This window comes from Podarcis gaigeae (assembly GCF_964106915.1).
Source record: "Podarcis gaigeae genome assembly, chromosome: 4".
In the NCBI taxonomy this organism is placed as follows: domain Eukaryota; kingdom Metazoa; phylum Chordata; class Lepidosauria; order Squamata; family Lacertidae; genus Podarcis; species Podarcis gaigeae.
Window position 1 is genome coordinate 61,757,833 of NC_139677.1, and position 21,209 is coordinate 61,779,041.

The 21,209-nt window shown below is 37.1% G+C and overlaps 1 protein-coding gene and 1 long non-coding RNA gene across 30 annotated transcripts in view; one reads left to right on the plus strand and one right to left on the minus strand.

The window, feature by feature from the left end:
• Positions 1 to 21,209, plus strand: part of ROBO2 (roundabout guidance receptor 2) — an 800,601-nt gene that overhangs the window by 394,133 nt on the left and 385,259 nt on the right. The gene's annotated exons all lie outside the window — the stretch shown is intronic.
• On the minus strand, positions 399 to 7,744 carry LOC310843997. The gene is made up of 2 exons (XR_014563865.1): positions 5,715 to 7,744; positions 399 to 5,309 (listed from the first exon to the last, which is right to left on the minus strand). It is a non-coding gene; the product is annotated as an uncharacterized lncRNA (long non-coding RNA).

The following is a 21,209-nucleotide window of genomic DNA, read 5'->3' on the forward strand; positions in this document are numbered from 1 at the left end:
ATGGAAGAAGCCTAATCTTTCCTTCAAGTATAATGTCCTTTTGAATTTGATTTTGTTGCGCCTAATGTCAAAATATAGCTGTCATTTTATATATGCATCACTGCCTATTTATTTCTTTTTATCAAGACATCTTGTCAAGTTTTCCCATGTATTGTTGGAAATTTCAGAGCCTTCATATGCTCATACCATAGTCTGTACATTGTGTGTGTGGCATGTGACAATACATAAGGAGTAGCTTTTTAAAAAGTTGACACTGAAGGCATCTATGGTGTTTTTGATAACCACTGTTTGCACTGAGGGAGAACTTATTCATGAAAGCAAATTAAGGAAGATTTTTACTATTTGTATAGTATAGTAGAATTGACTTTAGGGTATCATAGATATATAATGTGGGTTGGTTTGTTTTTTTTATCTGTTTCCTCTATTGATTATGTGCATTATCCAGCCAAGGTTAAGAACCTAATTGTAAAGGAAGAATTAAGCAGAGAGGATTTTCAACGTGTACCTTGGAATAGATTTTGACTTATGTGAGATGTTTATGTGACATAAAATTATCAGAATATCAGGCGACTGCTAGGATAAAAGTAGCATTTTTATTTAAACTGTGAAATTTGTTCTTGTTGGCATTGGTGATTTTTGTCTATTTGTGTGGTAGATTTGTATTAGCATTTATAGGAGAAGCACCAAACAAGATGTACTTTGTACTTTGTTCTTTTGATTTTTGGTAATAATATTTTATTGAAAGAATTTCAGTTATAAAGAAATAAAGTGATACAGAAAAAAGAAAAATAAGGAAAGAAAAAAGGTGCAGGAAAAAATACAGTGTAATATACCCCCATACATTCTTACATAAATAAATATGATGTTATTATACCAATACATATGTAGATATTAATAACCTACTACATTCTGTATAAACTCATTCCAAATGTTGTCATATTTATCCAAGCAAAGTCTACATATATAAGCAGTCCATTCATAAGTTGTGAGTGTTGTCATATTGTCAATTCATTGATTAAAGGGGATTGTAACTTTATTGCTTCGTTTCATCAGTATCAGTCTCTTGGCCACCATTAGGGTCCATATAATCCTTTTTCATTGTCCCATTGTTAACTTCTATATAGTAGGTGCTTCACTGGACTTACACAGTCCAGCACTTCCTGCCAAAATTTAGTTTAGAACGTTGTATGAACATGTGTTTCAAAGAGGCACTGTCCTTGCCACATCTCCAGCACAGAGTTACCTTAGTCCTTTTTTATACAAACGTAAAGGAGTCCAATAAATCCTGATCATTATTTTTTGCTGTGTAAGTCTCAATTTAAGGTCCATTGATACCTTTCCCACTGTCTAGGTAATATTGAATGTTACAATTCTTTATTCCAGCCATTTCTTAGTTTACATATGCAACTTAGTGATCATTAATAAATATCTATAAATAAGTAACCACTGGCTTTTAAGTTTCAAATGAGTTATCAAATTGTTCCAATATTTCAGGTGTCTCAAAAGCTGTGAGGGCTGCTGGCCCAAACTCACTTGCTAGAGGTTTTAACTGAAGATATTGCCATTGAGTTGCATCTGATAGAGGATATTAAAACATCATTGGTGTAAAATTCATCTTCCTCATCTATTAGTTGGTCCGAAGTCAACACACCTGCTTCTGTTCAATTTTTCTATGTCACTATATCCTCCCCCAAATTTTTAGAGTAGGATTTCCCCACAAAGTAAGTTTGGCATGTGAGAATGGATCAAATTTGTTTTTGATAGACAATATATTCCATATCCTTCTAACTGACTTAGTTGTTTCCAGAGTCAACTGGGATTTCAAATATTTTGATCCTACTATTGTCTAACCAACTAAAGGTGTGTATATTCTAGGATTGCCCACATCAGAAAATTAAGACCAACAGTGGGTTTTCAATATTTAGTACTTGTCAATAAATAGTGTGTTGGTTGGAACATGCTTCCCTTCAAATAGGCAGAGTGATATAGTTCCAAATTCGGAATTCCAGAACCACCTTCTTTAATTTGTAACTTCATTCTTTGCAAGGATATTCTCGGAGTTGTTGATCCCCAAAAACATTTCCTAAACAGAGAGATTAATTTTTGGAAATATGATCTTTTTATAAAAGATGGGAATCCTCTCAGAATATAAATAAATCTGGGAATTTTATTCATTTTGAGAGCATTAATCCTTCCCCAAAGGGTACCTTGTTGATATACATAAGAAGCACCGTAGATCACATTTTCTCACTCTTCAATGTTTACTAATTTATGAATTTAGATAATTGTAATAAATAGGTAGTGCAAAAGTTAAACATATCAGTATATTATCACTATCATCATCGCCACCATCATGTTTTTAACTAAATTTGGTTTTACTCCATAAATTCATGTGTTAATAGACTAAGAATTATTTAGCTCTTTGATCTAGCTTTTCCTCATCATACCAAAAAAACTGCTTGTTTTTTGAAAACATAAAAGTATACTTTGTTATATTGAATATCACTGATCTCTTCTTCAGAGACTGCTCTGAGTCTCCAGTTACAATATGTGCAATCTCCCGAGTTAAATTCTTAACCACTGCAGCTGGTGGTAGGTCATGCATGAACTGCAAGTCAGTTTTAAAAAAGTCCTTGGGGAGGGGGAAAAACCTTGGATTCACTGTAGACAAATAAAAAAAACACACACCAAAGATCAGAGAACATGAAATCCAAGGCAAAAACTATAGAGAAGAGTTTTTGAAATGTGATCATGCACCTGATACTACATTATTTTACAGTTTTTATAGCCTTGAAGTTTCATAGTTTGCATTTACCAGTTAAACTCTTTGGGTCTTAAAGGTAAGATTCCTAGCTATTTAAATTGAGAGGCTTCTTTGCCTTTCCTTTAAGATAAATGGTGGTATGTTTATGTTAAGATGTTCCATTAAGATTGATGGAATCGAGTTACAAACTTTCACAGATAACAGAGTGCTTCTATTGGTCTGGTTTCATGAAGGGCTTCAGAGTTTCCCCCCATCCTCTTCATTGCAATGCCATGCACCACCTGTGAACCTGCACCACAACAGTGTCAGGTGTGGCATAGGGAGCTGCATCAGCAGAACTCAGGAGAAACCTTGTTTGAGTAGAAATGCCTTTCCACTCACACAAGATGTATTTGGCTCCAAGCCATTGATTTTAGAATAAAAGGAAATTTGCACATTTACTACATATATAGATTCAGATAAAATTTAGCAGTGTACTAGATTAATTACCACCTTTGGAGGTAGAGTTACAGAGTTTGAAGTATTGTCTCTATCCTAGATACTTAAGAGACAATTGACTAAAAAATAATTTATTTAAGGACTCTTTATAAATAATGCAGGGTTCATGATTTGTGGTGCATGATTTTATTCTACTTTAACTGAGGCTGATTATAAATCAACTCACCTTCAGTTTTCGTACGATTCAGACATTTTCTCATTCACCTGATATGCCCCCTTTCAACTAAATAACGGTGGGCTGCCCTGAGATACTGGTTCAAGATCTCAGTCTTTGGCCTAGGGAAGGGTTTACTCCCACACCTAAACAACGAGGAGTTCATCAGCTCATGGATGAAAACTATGGTCAGAAAAGCCACTTCAATTTGAATGCCACCAACTCTATTGTACCATCTGGGCTATGATACCGCCCTTGAATCTCCGAGGCAAAGGGTCTGAGACCATATCACATAGCGATCTCCAATCTCAATCTCATGTTATCTGTGGCCTGATAGCAGTAGGAATTCATTACGGGTACGATTTTCAGATACCTGCATATCTTAGAAATCTGTCTGTACCAACTTATTGGCATCTCTTTACCAAAGCCAGATTAAATGTATTTCCATCAGAAATTCTAAATGGCAGACTGAGAGGCATCCCTTATCAAAATAGGCTCTGTGTATGCTCTCAGGACGTCGATTGTATGAGGCATTGCGAACAATATGAGCAAGCTAGGGATCTATTGATTAAACCCCTACTGGCAAATCGGCTGGGTAAATCTGAAGCCTACTATACTAAATATCTTCTGGATGACAAGTCTAATGATATCACAGTGGCCGTGGCAAAGTTTCTTTAGGCAGTCATATGTATCAAAGATCATCATACTTAAGATTAAACAAATATTGTCTCGGTCTCCCTCTTCCAGGGGGTTGTCTGTATGAAACTGCATTTTAATCTGAATCTATGTTACAGGTTTTTGGACCGCAATAAAGATTCACCTGATTTTTTTTGCTTGTTTTAAGCTTAATTTTGGATAAGCTTGTTCTGCAGTCCTATGTTTATATATTTAGATATAAGTTCAATTGATTTCAGCAGAACTTGCTCTGATGTACATATCATTGTAACCTTAATAAATAGTAAGTAGAATATGGAAAAAAATATCCTTAATTGACTGTTGGCGCTAAATAAATAATACGCTGCAAGGAAAGTAAAGAAAGGGTTGCTGGGAATAGTTACTAATTGAAAGAGAATGAATAAAACTAAAACCAGGCATAACTGACACATGTTTGAATTCCATGGCTGCTAATCTCTTATTGTTTTAAGTAACAACAGCCATGGGGCCCCTAATGTAGTTTAGGTCCAGGACGTAGCAGAGAGGGATTTTATCCCTTTCCCCCACCTGAAGCTACCTGTCCCAAAAGCTTTATGACCTATTTTCTTTATATGTTCAATAACCTGTAAGTTGGGGCTCATATCTTGTAATAAAAGAAGGGTGAACTGCCCCAAGTTCTGCTCAGAATAACTCGGAAATAAACAGATTTGTTTCTAGAACAAATCTGAAACACATTAGTTTATCTCTCAAGCCAATCTGATGAAATGAAGAAACACCCTTCTGCACCCAAATCTCAGTCCCCAAAGTACTCCCAATGGTAAACTGCTTTTTCTGTCATAATGCACCACACAGCATGTTAGGACCACAGAGAAGAAAGGGAAAGAAGAAAGCTGATACCCTACTGGCAGCACAAGAGGATCGGTCTGGTTCTTTGAGAGCTGCCAAGGAAGGGGAAAGTCAATCTAGGAACTTTATTCCAGTTTGGAGATTAAAACAAGCCAAATCATTCATTCATTCAATTTATTTGCAAGCCACTCAAAGCAGATTCCAACAAAGAGAACAGGAATACATTTCAAATAAACACTGCAAAACAATTTCATAATTACACAGCAAAGCAGTAGCAAATATAGTAACAAACCAATAAGCCACATTCTGATACTATAAATATAACAAGATGACTTAAAGAACATGCAGCCAAACAAGGGAGCTTCACAGCTTCACCTTAATCAGAGAAATACTCTTTCCATGATCAAAACAAAAAAAATTCCTTCCAGTAGCACCTTAAAGACCAACTAAGTTAGTTCTTGGTATGAGCTTTCGTGTGCATGCACACTTCTTCAGAATGCACACCTTCTCACCCCTTGCTTTTTCCTGTAAGACCTATTGCAGTCGTTAAGAGTCGTCAACAGGCTCATCACAGCTATCTGCCAATCACCCATTCCCACCACCCTTCTGAGTAATACCCCTCCCCACCTTCTCACTATATAGAAGGGTGTGGAAACTTCTGTTTCAGTGTATCTGAAGAAGTGTGCATGCACACGAAAGCTAATACCAAGAACTAACTTAGTTGGTCTTTAAGGTCCTACTGGAAGGAATTTTTTTTGTTTTGACTATGGCAGACCAACACGGCTACCTATCTGTAACTCTTTCCATGATGTTACTCATAGTCCCTCTTCTGCAGCAGTTTCTTATACAATTCCAACAAACTTCTCATGATGAAACATAAGATTGATCCATATCTTGATTTGCAATTTGCAATTTGTTTAGAAGCAATCTGCATAAACCTGAATAAGGTTAGGACTTATTTGAACCATTAACTGATATATAAGTACCTTTAATTTACTCAAATCCAGTTGAAATGATCATGAGACACAGCTTGAAGAAGTTGCAAAGGTAAGATTCATACCTGCACTTAGAGTAGAGAGAACATAGAGCCTAGCGCTGACTGAGACTGTCTCAGATCCAGAGCACTATCTCTAATCCAGGCAGAGTTGGTTGCAGTACTAGAGATAGCAGCTGTAGCCCCAGGTGTTAAATATGAGGCAGCCGCTTGATCTATCGACCACTGTAAGAGGGGGCTCTGGCCTAAATGAAAATTCATGAAAAATTGATGAAGTCCCTAGATTATTTTTTTCCCTTTTCTTTTTTCAGCACTGGGCCAGTGTAGTGAGGAGAGAGATTAAATGAGGTGTTGAATGCTTTAGTAGCAAGAAGGTTGTGGTTCAGAGGTCAAAAGTCATGCAAAAACTGATCATTTCCCTCCTACCCTTTCTTTTGGAACAAAACACAAGTCACTTATTTAGCAGGGCTTCCCTACTTTTTGTGTTTGCATACAGTATATTAAAAATTAGAAACAATTTATATAAATTCACTTTTTCCAGTAAAAAAACGAGGCTTGATGCTGATAAAATAATGAACAATAATCTTCTCTTTAATTTAGTCAAGATACTGAATAATATAGCTAAAGGCTGTATTTTGGCCACCATCTTTCGGGTGCTTGCCTGATTTCATTTAAAGAGAGGAAATGGTCTTGCATTATTTATAGGTCACAGATTGCTGAAATAGCAAGCTCTGGACCACTCTCCAAACATAATGATCCTGTTTGCTTTAAAATCTAGAGTAAATTGATGCTTTTATCTGTCAGAATAAGAGATTATGGCATTTACTGAATTTAGCAAGGGCATCATTCTAAAACATGAACCAATTTTTTTCACACAATATGTCTAATCTTGTTTCATGTCTCTCTAGTTTGTACCAATATAAGGATTAGATGAAAAGACCCACCATATTATAGACTGACTAACCATCCTATAAGATTGCTGATAAAATTAAATTTGATCAAAGGTACCTAAAAATCCAAGTATTTTAAAAATAATAATAAAAATATAGTATAATTCATGTGGCAAAACCAAATCCAGTGTGTGTTTTTTCAGATTCGGAAGTATAGATACTAGCTGGCTAGATGCAACAATTTTACATCTCTAAAATACCTTTAAAAAATCAAGATTTCTCAAAGTGTAAGTTAAAACAGGAATTGTGGAAAGGAAGAAGTGATCTCATAAGACTCAACTTTATGCAAACCATATTATCTTGAGTGGAGTTGAAGGAGCATGGGAAGTGAAGGTGAAAAGGGGTGAGATTGGAATATAGTAGATAACCTCCAGGGAGTCAGTTAAGTAAATTCAATGAAGTTTTGAGTTTGGGAAGCGTAGATCTAATAAGTTTGTTGGAGTGGAGAATTTGATATGGTTAGAAATATTGCTTTTGGATCAGTTGTTATTATCCCTTTTTACATGACCACCATTTTTTTTTTACTGAATGTGTAAGATTGCTTACGCAATACTCTGCAGTTACATTACTGCAACCCATTGTAGGAGGGACATAGCTTTGTGGCAGTGCAAACACTTTCCATGCAGCAAAATCTTGATTCAGTTCCTAGCATCTCAGGTAATTTGCCCCCCCCCCCCCACTTAAAATATGTATATACTATCCTTCAGCAGAGTTTCCAGGACAGTATACAAAACCAATATAAATTATTACTATAGCATATTAAGAGACAGCAAGAGAGCATTATGATACAATAAAAGCACTATCCTTTCATAAAGGATAGAAAAGCATAGCCTTTGAGGGTTTTTTTTTAATACTATTTTATGAAATAAAAAATGAAATAAAAAGTTTTGATGATAAGAATGACATTGCCTGAAAGGAATACAGTGCCAAAGGGATAACAATGTTGACACAGGGTGGGTCAGCCCTGGAAAGAGAACTCCACAAATGAGGCACCCAACCTTTCTCTCCCGGCCTCCATCTACCTTTCTTTAAATGGTTGAGGGACTAGAGGAGAGCCTATTAAAATGATTTCATTATAGAGTTAGATTGATATGGTAGCAGGTGTTCCTTCAGATACTTTGGTCATAAGACCCATATGACTTTAAAGGGAAGCACAAGCATTTTGCATGAGATGTGACCTGAAATCTTTGAGGGTCACTGCCAGTCAGAGTAGACAGTATTGGGATGGATGGACAAAGCAGTACTTCTCTTGTGTGGAGGGGATGGGTGTTACATGCTGTTTAGTTATTTTTCTATGGAGAAGTGAACTTAATAGTCTGTACTGATTCATTGTAGCTGCATTATATATTCAATAAAACTGAATCTGCAGTAACTTCCTAACTGTAATAATATGTGGCACTCTTAGACTAATACTGACAGCAAAAACAAATAATTATGAGTTTGCTTCAGCAGAGACATCAGACATACAGTTGTATCTCTCTTGTGCATTGGAGGCCAGATTTTACATTTCTGAACATCCACCTTTAACCACTGAGTGAATGCAAAATCATGCAGCCTAAGGTTGTTTGGCTCTTGCCTTGAGCATGAATGCTTTATGTGGAAAAGGGATACTTCCTGAAAATGAATGCTACACCAGAAGTTTATATATTACCATGCAAGTAGGGTTGAACTGTGGGGAGTTTTCCATGGCTGACATACTACTTCAGTAATATGAAACCAGGCTTCATTAGCCGGATGATCATGTAACTTTGTGATTTAATGAACTATTCATCATTGGGGTAAACATACTTGAACTGGCCCCATTTCAATGTCACTGATTTTTGTTGAGAAATATTTTTTATTCTACTATATATTTTGAGTTGTTTAATTTTTAACAATGTTTCAGATTACAGCAAATACATTTCCACCACATGCCAACTATATATTTTCTGTAATGTTTGAAAGGCACACATGCAGACACATCCTCTTCACACTTTGTAGAGAAGGCATGGCTGGCATGCTGTGTGAAATTCTACTTTTTGTACAGTTTGGAAAGCTACTGAAATTTACATATTCTTCTTGAGAGAGTATTTAAAGCTAGGCATCTTATACTGCATCTTATATCATTTTTATTCTAACAGCCTGATGCTGTATAGGTTGATTACTGTTGTTCTCTGCTCCTTGTACTTTTGGCATGCTCAGTATTTTTCTAATTTTAGTCAGTTGAGAAAACAGCAGAGCTGATCAAGAAAGCACATCATATTATTTAACACATTTGCATTTCCACACCTCTGTTCTCTCTGTATAGAAACCTGCAAGTGCTATTTGAATATTAATTAAAATACTGGCTATTGTTGGCATATGCCTCAGACATGTTGTACAATTTATGATGTCAGATGAGATAAAAAAAATCATTTGAAGCAGCACTCCAAACCATTTACAAAACACTACATGATCTAAATACTAACAAAGCACATTGAACTCCTAATTGTCAGAAATCATTGGGGTAAAGTTGGTGACATTGATGGGATTTCATTATTAGTAGTTACTTTTGTTTATAGAAAGTAGAATTCTATCACTTTCTTTTTTGTAACCTCAAGAGATGAAAACTTCTGCATTTTTCATGTAGGGAGTCACTTCACAATATTTGAATAATTAAGTATCTGATGCCTGTTCAGTATTCAGAATGACTGGATCCAATGGTTTCAGTCTAGTAAGTAACAGGCAAATATCTGAGTTATATAAAGAACTGGTGCCGTTACCATGACTTCCGTAGATAATATTTGACAGTATTCTCTTAAATGAGTAGAATTGTTGTTCTTTGATATACATGTTGCTAAATATTCTTGCACTGCCATGTCCAAGTAGAGACAATGGCCTTGACACATTATCAGGCAGTCATAATATTTACTTCCTTTGGATTTTCTTGCTTGAATATTTCCTTCTTTTTGGACATAATAGACACAGAGAACAATAGCAGGGTTAAGTCTTAAAGCCATAGATACTAATGTAATGACTGACCTATTGATTTCAAAATGGTGCATAAATACAGTTTGCTTTCAACATCCTTACCATATTTTCATTGGGGATTGGTTTGTGTGTATATATATATAATGGTAGGTGTTTTGTATGAACTTTTAAAATGGCATAATGTATTTATGTTTATGTTATTAAATGTATTTTAGGCTTATTGATAACAAGGGACTAACAAGTAACGTGATTGTGCTTGCTTAAAAAACAAATGAAGTAGTTACAGTTCTAATTATTTAGGCATTCCTTTTTTTCCTTCATTTGATGTGGAAAATAAGATACACTTTTAAAAATCACGCTTAAAAAAACCCAGGACTTGCCTATCTAAAGAGTTTGGTATTTAATATGAGAGTTTTCCCAACAGTTTGGAATCTCAGAGCTGTTTTTCCTATTATACCATCTTCCATCAATTGTTTTTGCCCCCTTCTCTTCTATCTTAATGAAACATTTTTATATACACAAAGGAAATCTCTTGTCAGTTCTGACGATACTAATATTCCAGAGAACTTCCAGAAGTGTAGCCATGTTCATTTGTTCCAGCAAAAAATTAAAGTCTCATGGCACCTTGGAGATGAGCAAATTTATTGAGGCGTGCGTTTTTGGAGGTTACAACTCACTTTGTCATTTGGAAGATGTTTTAGAAGTTGGTAGAGAAAAATGTGTAAAGGTCGGGGGTGCTTGAAGATTAAAAACTTTCAAATTTATAGAGCTTTATTATATGAAGCTAAAGTAACAAAATATTAAGGAAACCTGATGGTCCATTTATCTTGACAGCCTTTAAATTCACTCAAGTGTTTTTCTAGCATGTGCATGGTAATTTGGGATTTGCACAGAAAAAATTATGAAAATCACAATTTTTTAAAAAATTATTTCCACAAGGGGAAAACACTCATCCCTGAAGTGAGTGCCTTTTTCTTCAGCTTTCTTCAATGCATCACCAAAAAAGACAGAAAAAGAAGGGAAAGGTTTGCCTCAAATTTGCACATGCTAATTTTTATGAGCAGATCCAGATTTTCAAATGATTTAATTTAAATAGAAATACAGTACATCTCACCATAATGCAAACAGGTAAGCTGTTTGCCTGTTTTATCTGCTGCTCAGGTGCTGTTGATAGGCAGCTTCAAAGTCCCTGCTTCTGCTTCTTGTGGTACTTTATCTTCAAATCAGACTTTAAATAGCTCTTCAGATAAGTGACAACTTCAAATAGAGGACTGTCCTTTGACAGCTCTTCACATAAGCAGCTGTCCTCAGTAAAGCAGGATGTATGGAAGGACTCCCCAGTGAGAAAACATTACAGCATTTGGGACTTTTTAGTCTAGAGGCAAACAAGAGGGAATGTGATACAGTTGTATAAAATTATGCATGTTGTGGAGAAAGTGGACAGTTTCCCCCTTTCACTTATGATACTAGAAATCAGGGATGTCCAATATAGCTAAATGTTGGAAACTTCAGGACAGGTGAAAGTACTTACACAGTTCTTAGTTAGACTATGGAATTCTCTCCCTCAAGACGTAGTGATGGCTACCAACTTAGATGTCTTTAAAAGAGGATTAGACAAATCCATGGAGGGTGAGGCTTATGTTCCATCTCCACTCTAGGAGGCAGTACGGCTCTGAACTGTTGTGGTCAGAGAGGGGCAGCACTTGTTTTGTCTCAGGTCACTGGCATCTCAGTGGCTTACTGGAAGGCAGAGATGGAGGGGTGAGGCAGCAGCAAGTTTGGTGCAGTGCAAATGTACCAGCAGGAGCACCATGCCAACCTCACCACCACCCCTCTGCTTTCTGGTAAGCCACAACAATGTTGGTGACAGGATGGTCAGGTAAGCACATCCACCCTGCTGATCACTATTGTCTCTGAATACCAGTAGCTTGGAATTGCAGGCTGGGAGAATGCTATTGTGCTTGGGTTCTGCTTGTGTACTTTCCATGGGCAGTGGGCTAGCCACTGTGAGAACAGACTGCTGGACTCATTGGAACTTTGGCCTGATCCAGCAGGACTTTTATGTTCTTCCTTGAACTACCGTGTGACAGCAGCTTCAGAAAATGCTGCACAGTAACCCAATTGCCTTGTATCCTTGCTTCTTTTTCTCAGCTTTTTTCTTTTTGATTGGACCTGTCTTTCTTTTTGAGCATTTAAGTGTCTGAAGAATTTTTTTAAAAAGTTTATAAAAGTTTTGATAAAAGCATTGCAACATTTGGAGTTTTTTGTCAGCAAGTTCACTCAGTCTCACTGGCACAAATGAACAACCAGGAGAGTTTGCCTGTGTTTCCTATATGAAAAACAGCTGGGTTCATATGGTCTTTTGTAACCTTAAAATACGGTGGGAAAGTATGTGTGTGTGTCATCTATTTCTTTATTTTGCTTACATTCCAATTTTAAATTAGAGAGACAAGAATTAATGTGTAAAGACAGAGAGTGAGCATGCACAGCTATGCAGTTGAACTTCTGTTTCTCCTAGTAAGGTAAAGGTAAAAGGTGAGTTGGTTTGCAAAAAAATTAAAAAAATCATACAGAACACTGCTTTATAAAACTAGTCCTATGTCCTGATTCCCCCCCCCCCCCGTTTGTGTACTTTTGTTGCTTTTCAGCTATTTTGCTTTGACATGTGGAAACAAGCTTTAAACAATTGGTGTTAAAATGAACCAACATATTAGGCAGGTTAAGGGCAAGCTGAGGGAATGCCCTTATTTCAATATATGTGATATCAACAGCAGGATTAAAAAAAAAATCAGCGCATGTGTCAGCCATTCCTTCATCACCTATCCTAGCGTCCTCAGCTGAGTTGACCTCTGAAGTGTCTGGTGCGGTGAGTGATGTAGTTAATGAGATCCAGTGACATTGTGACCCCGACCCCTTGTGGCCTTAGCTCTCGTCATCCATCTTCTCAGCCCCAAAGGCTGTGAGGCACTGTATGGAAACAGGATTAAACAAGTGTGAATAAACAAGTTCAAGAGCTTTCTGTCATGGCTGCCAACACAGGACAGCAGTATAGTGACACATTAATATCTCTGGGTTGTTGGTATGTTACTTCAGAGGAATAACTACTTTTTCACTAGTTTCATCAGAATGCTTTGATAGTGTGTGGAGTAGTAGCACTTGATCTGACATTTATTTTTAGTCATGCACGTGTCACATTTCATTCTGTAACAGGTAACAGATAATTCAAGGCACAATTCAGACAAGTGTAGAGGGCCTGTATCTTCTAGGAGCAGGTATTTTGGGAATTCACATTGACCTGAGGCATAAACATTTTGCTTGATTTGTGTTCATTAAAGATTTGTGAAGAAATGGTGGTTGATTTCCCACAAGATGGGGAAAACTCTACAGAAATGCATGTTGTTTGGGGTATAGTTCCTTATAAATAATGCAGGATTTTCTAATGTGATTTTTTTATCTGTGTATTTCAGAAAGTAAAGATATTAAGATAAGGTACACTGCCAGGCTTCTGTGCGTAGCTGTAGTTTAGGCAATGCCTGCCCTCTGTTTGACAAGACCTTCTGTTTACCCTATGGCACTTTTTGATAAGTTGACCAGTTTGTGATTAAACATATTTGTTTAGTTCAGTGGGTCAGAGCTATTCCGACAGATAGAAAATTACTGATGGATTATCAGTTTCAACATCTCTGACATCTGGCCTTGGCATAGTCCATCATTTCAGAATTCATAACACATATGCTTGGACAATAACATGCTCAGTTACCTGTGTGATGATAGATCTGGATATTGGAAACATTTCCAATTAATAGGACAGGTGTCACAGAAATTAGAAGATTATCTGCTGTTGTAGTACTAAAGCACTCTGTATGAAATATCAAGTAAATGTTGCATTTGAGGTTGAATCTGGGCTTTTGGTGGGAGTTGTCAAACTTTAATTTCCTATCTTTAGAGACTTAAGAATTCTAATTTGAGATCTAGCTTCTTTCCCATGCTGGTAAGAACTTGGAATAAAAAAAAATAGCAACAAAACAAACAACAACCTAAACCTGTTGTGTCCAAAATATTCAGATTTACAGTATTTAAAAGAGTTGACTAAGACTGCAATTCTATACACACTTCAATGGGAGTAAGTCCCCCTGAGCTCAGTGAGAATCCCCGCAATGGGGTGAGCTCCCATTGCTTGGTCCCTGCTCCTGCCAACCTAGCAGTTCAAAAGCACATCAAAGTGCAAGTAGATAAATAGGTACGGCCCCGGCAGGAAGGTAAACGGCGTTTCCGTGCACTGCTCTGGTTTGCCAGAAGTGGCTTAGTCATGCTGGCCACATGACCCAGAAGCTGTACGCTGGCTCCCTCAGCCAATAAAGCGAGATGAGCGCCGCAATCCCAGAGTTGGCCACGACTGGACCTAATGGTCAGGGGTCCCTTTACCTTTAGACATGCATAGGACTGTGGTATAATAGTTGTAAACGAAAAATCATACTTTTATGTTTGCAACAGTAGGGACTGCATTTAGCACTGAAAGAAAAATGTATGCTCTTGAGTGAATTTCTAATTCAGGAAACTTGTTAAGCATGTTTGTTTTTCATTTTTTTTATCTCTGTACATTTTATTGTATTAATAATAAATCATATCTGAAATAGGAACACATAGTATGTAATCATATTAACATTAATATGTAATCAAAAAACACTCACAGTAATTGCAAAATTAATGCATTCTGAAAAATTTAAAATATGTTAGCCTTTCAATACTAGCCTCTTTTTGCAAAACTGAATAAGTCATCCTTGCTAGTACAGTAATGAATAATTTGTAATTCTATATTTTAAGGATAGTTTTAAATGGTGTCAGGTGATTCTGCTTTACCCACAGAGTTTGAATTCAAACTGTGCAGGCAAAGGCCCTTGCAAAGTATCCTGCAAGTCCAGCAGCCTTGTAGAATGCTTTACATTACAGTGGTTCTCAACCTGTGGGTCCCCAGATGTTGTTGGACTACAACTCCCATCATCCCTGAGCTCTGGCCTTGCTAGCTAGGGGTGATGGGAGTTGTAGTTCAACAACATCTGGGGACCCACAAGTTGAGAAAGGCTGCTTTACCAGGAGCTTTGAAAGATATCAGATGCAGCACTAAATCTTCCAGCCAACTTGTCACACAAACATGTTCTCTCTCTGTTTGTATGCATATACCACACACATATAAATATACTGGTGTATATACACATACGTATGTAATAATTAGAAACTGGATCAGCTGGTTGCCAAGTTGTGTGAAGAGTGTTTTGCACAGGGCCTTGCAGGCACCTGCAAACCCCATTTTGGCTGAGTCAGCTCTTTACTTGCCCTGCAGTATATCTGACTCACGTGGGTGAGCTGTGGCTTGACTAAAACTATATCGTTGAAAGACAGTTCTCCATGACCCTTTTTAAGGTCATCTCAGATGGTGGCCATCACTACCTGTGGAACAGTGATTGTTTAAAAGCAGGGGTTGTCAACCTGGTCCCTACTGCCCACTAGTGGGCGTTTCAGGATTCTAGGTGGGCGGTGGGGAGTTCTACGGCACAAGCTGAATCCTCCTTCCATCGAGCACTGGTGGGTGGTAAGGAAATTGTACCATCAAGGAAGATGCATTAGTGGGTGGTAGGTATAAAAAGGTTGACTACCCCTGGTTTAAAGCACAAGGAGCACTGTGTTCAAAAGTGGAAAAAAGCAAAGTGGAGAGGGGGAACACTAGGAAATTGGTTTGAATGCTAAGAACAAGAAATGGTGCGATAAGAAAAGAGCCAACAGAGCAGAAATATGTTAAGCCTTAAACTGACAAATAAAAAATTTGAAGTTGATGGGCTGGGGTGTGGTGTTTTCTGTTGGCAGGGTATGTTGCTGTTGCCTTTTGTATCTTTATTTTAGATCTTGTGATTTATGTGGAAGTTGTTCCACTTGGTTGTGTGTTTTTAAATATTTTATTTATTATGACTACCGTTGTTACGTTGTAGCCATGTATTTTTTCATGTTGTAAGCCTCCTTGAGCATGATTTGAACTGTGGAAAGGTGGCATACAAATAAAAGTATGTATCTATGAGAAAAGAGACCGGAAACTACTATAGCTTAGGAAGAAATGACATGATCATAGTGACAGGGAACAGGGCTGATTTTTGCAGAACATCTTCTAGTTGATGGTAGTTGAAGAACATGACAGCCAGAAGAATTATATGGAGGAGCTCAGAAGTGTTTATAGTACCTTAAATTAATTTTACCTAGATAGGGAATTGTCCTTTTGATCTCTAACCTGTAATCACTCTAATTATTTTATCAGAATTTTAAGAAAATGTCTTACAATTGACATGCACGTAAATTAGACTGAAAGTGCACTCTTATTCTTTTGTCCATGCTATGAAAATGCAAGGAAGCAAAACTACACATACACTTAGAGGTGACAATAGTTCTGTTCTCTCATTGATAGAAGCATGTAAGAATTATCATTAGATACTAGCATTTGCATCAATTGTTACAATGTCAAACTTGCCATATTAATATTCTTAGTCTTCCATTTCAGTGCACAAATAAAATGCAGATCAATTTGGAAATGTGTTTAAGTACTCTAAATATTCCCTGACTTTTCCGCTTCATGTTCTTAAGTCTTTCTTGAAAATAATGTTGTATAGTTTTCACACACACACACACACACACACACACACACACACACTGTGAATTAAGAGGCAAAAGTGGCCCATACCTGACATGACAAAATTCTGCAATATTGTTAAAAGTATTAAGAAATAACAATAGCAATTACTTATACCCTGTCCATCTGACTGAACAACTTTTAACATAATAAAAACAGAAGTTATAATAAAGAGGTGGGAGTAATAAGAAGCTTAGCAGATTGATGGCTAAGTGTGAGATGTCCTCCTTATTCACCTGTTCCTCTTGCATTTGTGCCTTTTGGGCCTTTTTCTGCTATCTTTTTCTCTTTGCCTCTTGACAAACCTGCTGTGAATCTCGTCCTTTGAATCTTTTGATGAATTGCAGCTGACACATCTACTGCTTCCTGAAACTTGATTCAGGCTAGTCTTGGGAGGTATAGCAGATTGCCTTTTCCAGTTGGTGCTTCCAGTATTGAAATTGCTGTTTCATTTACTGAATGCTGGCTAGGAAGGTCGCATTTGAACCCTTCCTCACTTCTTATGGTGTAAATGCTGCTCTTGATGTCTTTTCCTTTGACCCGCCATTATTCTAGAGCCTCTTAAGAAGTATGGTTCATTGACATAAACAAATGTGGTGATGCATGAATATCTGTCACTTGATTTTTTTCCATTAAGATTACATTTTTAATAATATTAATATTTTACATTTTGGTTAAATTGTTTCTAGAGCTCAGTAGTATTTTTGGCAGCTTAAAATGTGCACACTGTGCTTTATTTAACTGTGTACAGTTTGACATTATTTCAGGCTATCATGTAGTTATTTCCCCCCCTTACATTGCTTTTAGTGGTGGTGACTTGTCTCATTTTAAGTGCCAAGCCAAATTTAGCATACACTCTGGTGGCCCTTGGAAAAGTTGTTTTGCACAAGGGGTACTGACACAGTAGCACAGCTGCTGCTACTGATTCTAGTCCTGTAGGCACTGTTTAAAGAGAAGTAAGAGAGTCTTGGAGAGTAGGAGCTGCCTTGGCTGGGTCGGTGGGAGGAAAGAAGGATCTTTTCCAGGTTGAATTTTAATCAGAGGCAAAGAAGAACTCAGGAAGATTTGTAATGCTCATCTTGTCATTGAAGAAAGGATTTCCAGATATGAGAACAGTGAGCTTCACTGGCACCTCTCGCTTAGGCTGTAGTTTCAATCTCATTTACCTGGGAGTAAGTCCCATTGAATTCACTTAACCTATTTCTAAGTAGACATGCTTAGGATAGCAGTCATAGAAGATGTGGTGTCAGAAACCATGTCCCGTTAATGCAAAATTGAATGCAGACAGGCTTGTAGTTTGCTCTCCAAATTCCCCTCCAAGTTCCTCCCTAGCCTTCAACCAACCTACTTTACATTCAGTAGGCATGTCATAGATTGTTACGGAAGCTACTTGTGTCAAGAGGAAATAGCTTATTCGGAATGTGCTGCTTGTTGTTATAAAACAGATTGTGTGGAAATCAGTAGCAAAAGATTAAGTGCAGAATCAAGAACCTAAACTCTTGAGTAGTTTCCTAATGAATAAATTGCCCTATATTTATAATTGACTAGTTTTAAAAGAAATTTAACCACTTGATTTTATGGGCCCTGTGGAGCTGCTTGTAAGAAGGGTAAAATGGTAAATTTAAGATGCTACATGAATATTGATTTCAGATCTATTACAGAGTTCTGAAGACGATGGGCACAGTATGGAACAGGAATCTTTAATATAACCTCTGTAACTACTTTGCTGCTTTATGCCTTTATTACTGAATCAAATAAGGTTGATTAAGCCTAGCCTATGCAATATGTTTAAGCCTATTTCCTATATTGTCATAAAACAGTCATGTTTGGAAAGAGAAGCTGGAGTAAGTCAAGCAGTGTAGATGTATGGCACAATAGGAAATTCTGGAGCCATATTAAAATCAGTAGTCAAACTGAAACGGAACTGTGGAGATTAATTTAAAAATGGAGTGCAGAATTAATCGAATGACTAAAGCTTTGGGATAATTATCAAGGCAATATCTATAAGGAATTAAATTTGTATATAAATCTATCAACTTCGCTAAACATACATGTTTGATTATAGTGTGTAGCAACCTTCCCCAGACTGTGCTGGCTGGGGCTGATGGGAAACTGCAGTCAAAAACATCTGAAGCTCCTCAAGTTGGTGAAGGCTGCTGTACTGTCATCAAGGAAATGTACATAAAGGGTGATTTATAAAGAAGTATACAGGAAACTGTATACTTCATTATGAATCACCCTGTATTTTCATTATGAACGATACAGTATTATCAGAAGCTGTAATCTCTATCATAAATGAAATAAAATGGTTTTCAGAATATAACTGTATTTTTATGAGTTTTGCAACACTTCTTTACATAACTATACTGCCTTCTAAGATGAAGATGGTCTACTAAATGGTAGAGCTTTTCTTACATGTGCATAGATGGACACATAATAATTTTAGCTTTACTAAAGTGTGGTTAACTGGTAGTAAAATACATTTTTAGATTGTGGTAGACAGTGGGCTGTCCCGCTCTGCTCCTATGATGTGAAATATAACTCCCATCATCCTTGACCCATGGGCTGGGGATTATGGGAGCTGGAGTCCAAAAATTCAGGAGAGGAACATATTGGCAATGTTTGTTTCAGGTAGTAGTTGTAGTGAAAGTACTTTTAAAGTAACTGCTTGCCAACAGTGCTTTACACAAAGTCAGATTATTGGTCCCTTTAGTAAAGGGGAGGAGGACCCTTTGTAGCCTGAAGGCTTCATGGCCTTGTGGGTGACTTTGGGTGGGCGTATAACTGTAGTGGGCTTAGCCAGATGCAAGGATAGGTGCATGTGACTTTTACCCTTGTATAGGCTACATTTCAGTAACCCAAAAGTCAGAGGTTTCTATACAGATATCCTTGTACACAAGCAAGAGGCATTATTGCAATACAATAACATATTCTTGTCAGGAAAAAGCACTTAATGAGGACATGCAGCAGGGCTGGGGAGGGAGCATGATGTAGGGCAAGTCTCAAGAGCCAGAAAGGCCACACTTGGTGCTTGGTGCATGGGTTCCCCAGCTCTGATTTAGTCTATCTAGCCCAGGTGTGGGGAACATTTAGTCCTCTTGATGTTGCACAACTCCCATAAGCCCCAACAAGCACAGCCAATGACCTTTAAAAAAACAACTGAAATTTGCTTGGGGAGGAGGTGAATAATCCTGTCTGTTTCCCACTTAATATTTTATCTCCAAATGGATCTCTGTCTTGTGTATCTGAAATTCTTTGGAGAAATGGTTACTTAGAGAGGGTAATACAAAATAAAACATATTTAGAAGTGTGTTGAATGAAAAAAATAGGGGATGAGTAGGAAACGAGTTAAGTGTCTTCATCACACTACTTATCTCCTTCAGATCCGCTTTTCAATAAAAGAAAGGGGCATCCATCTATAGTTAGACATGATTGCATATAGTGGGTGGTTTGGCCCTAAGAAGCTTTCTTTCTTTCTTTCTTTCTTTCTTTCTTTCTTTCTTTCTTTCTTTCTTTCTTTCTTTGTTTAATTTTATTTATTTATTAGATTTGAATACCACCCTTCATCTATAGATCTTAGGGCTGTTCACAACATGGAAATAGCTAAAAGTAATACAGACAAATGCATTATTAAAGAAATTGTAGTTCCCAGAGCAGAGCAGTATAGAAGGACTAGCAAGCATAGATGTGGAATTATAACATATTATGTTTGCTGTCAGTCCATTTCTTAACATTACCTGAAACATCTTGGCAGTTGGGTAATTTGCTTGCATTGTAAACATGAAGAGGAGGTGCCTGAGATCACCAGATTCAAATTTTGTATTTATACAGCTTCTGTCCAGTGTGCACATTTGACCCCCAAGTGACAGAGTAAATGAAAGCTCTTATTTAAAGTAATGCAGTCAGTTCAAAAATATTGTGCTAATAAAGTTATGCATTCTAATTGAAAGATTTATAGCAATCCATTTAGTTGTTACTAGGTTATTTGTGACAGGCAGATGCAGAGTAACCTGATTAGAGGAGGCATTGTGATGACTTGTAGCTGCTGAGGAGAATAAAGCTTCAAACCATTGTCATGGTCCATTCTCTGAAATGCATTCAGAAGATGATTTAAAGGCAGGCATGTGGTCATTAAATTTAAGTTTGCAGCTGCCTAGCTGGAGGTGGTTAGCGTATAAAACATGAATATAAAATAACAGAACTCACCTCTGGTCAGTTAACTTCTCCCTTGCAGTTCAGATTTGAAATGCATTGTTAAAACAAACTACTATGCTATAAATTATTATTTAAAAAAATATATACTAAATAAATATAATCTTGAATTAAAATGCTTCATTGAAAAAGAAACCCTGGGCATGCAGGGCAGCTGCCACATCGTTGCAAATACTTGTTAAACTGTCTGGAGCCTTTCATAAACTAATATATCATTCTGTGCACTAATTTGGGGGCAGGTTTTGTGGGTGCAGTTTTTTTGCCTTGGGTTGGGGAAGGTTCTGAATATAGCCCAATGTGACTGTGGGCCCCCAAAGTACAGTGTGTTCATTTTACAGTGTTCTGTTTATTAGGGGGAAAGACACTTGAGATGTCTGTTATGGTTTTAGCTTTAGAGAGAGGTCCTTAAATGGGAATAAACAAATACGATATTTTTGTCTGCAGTGTTTTCAGATGTTTTACTTCTTGGAGATCCATTTCTAACTTGGCTGTTGAGAAACCCTAGTGAATTACAA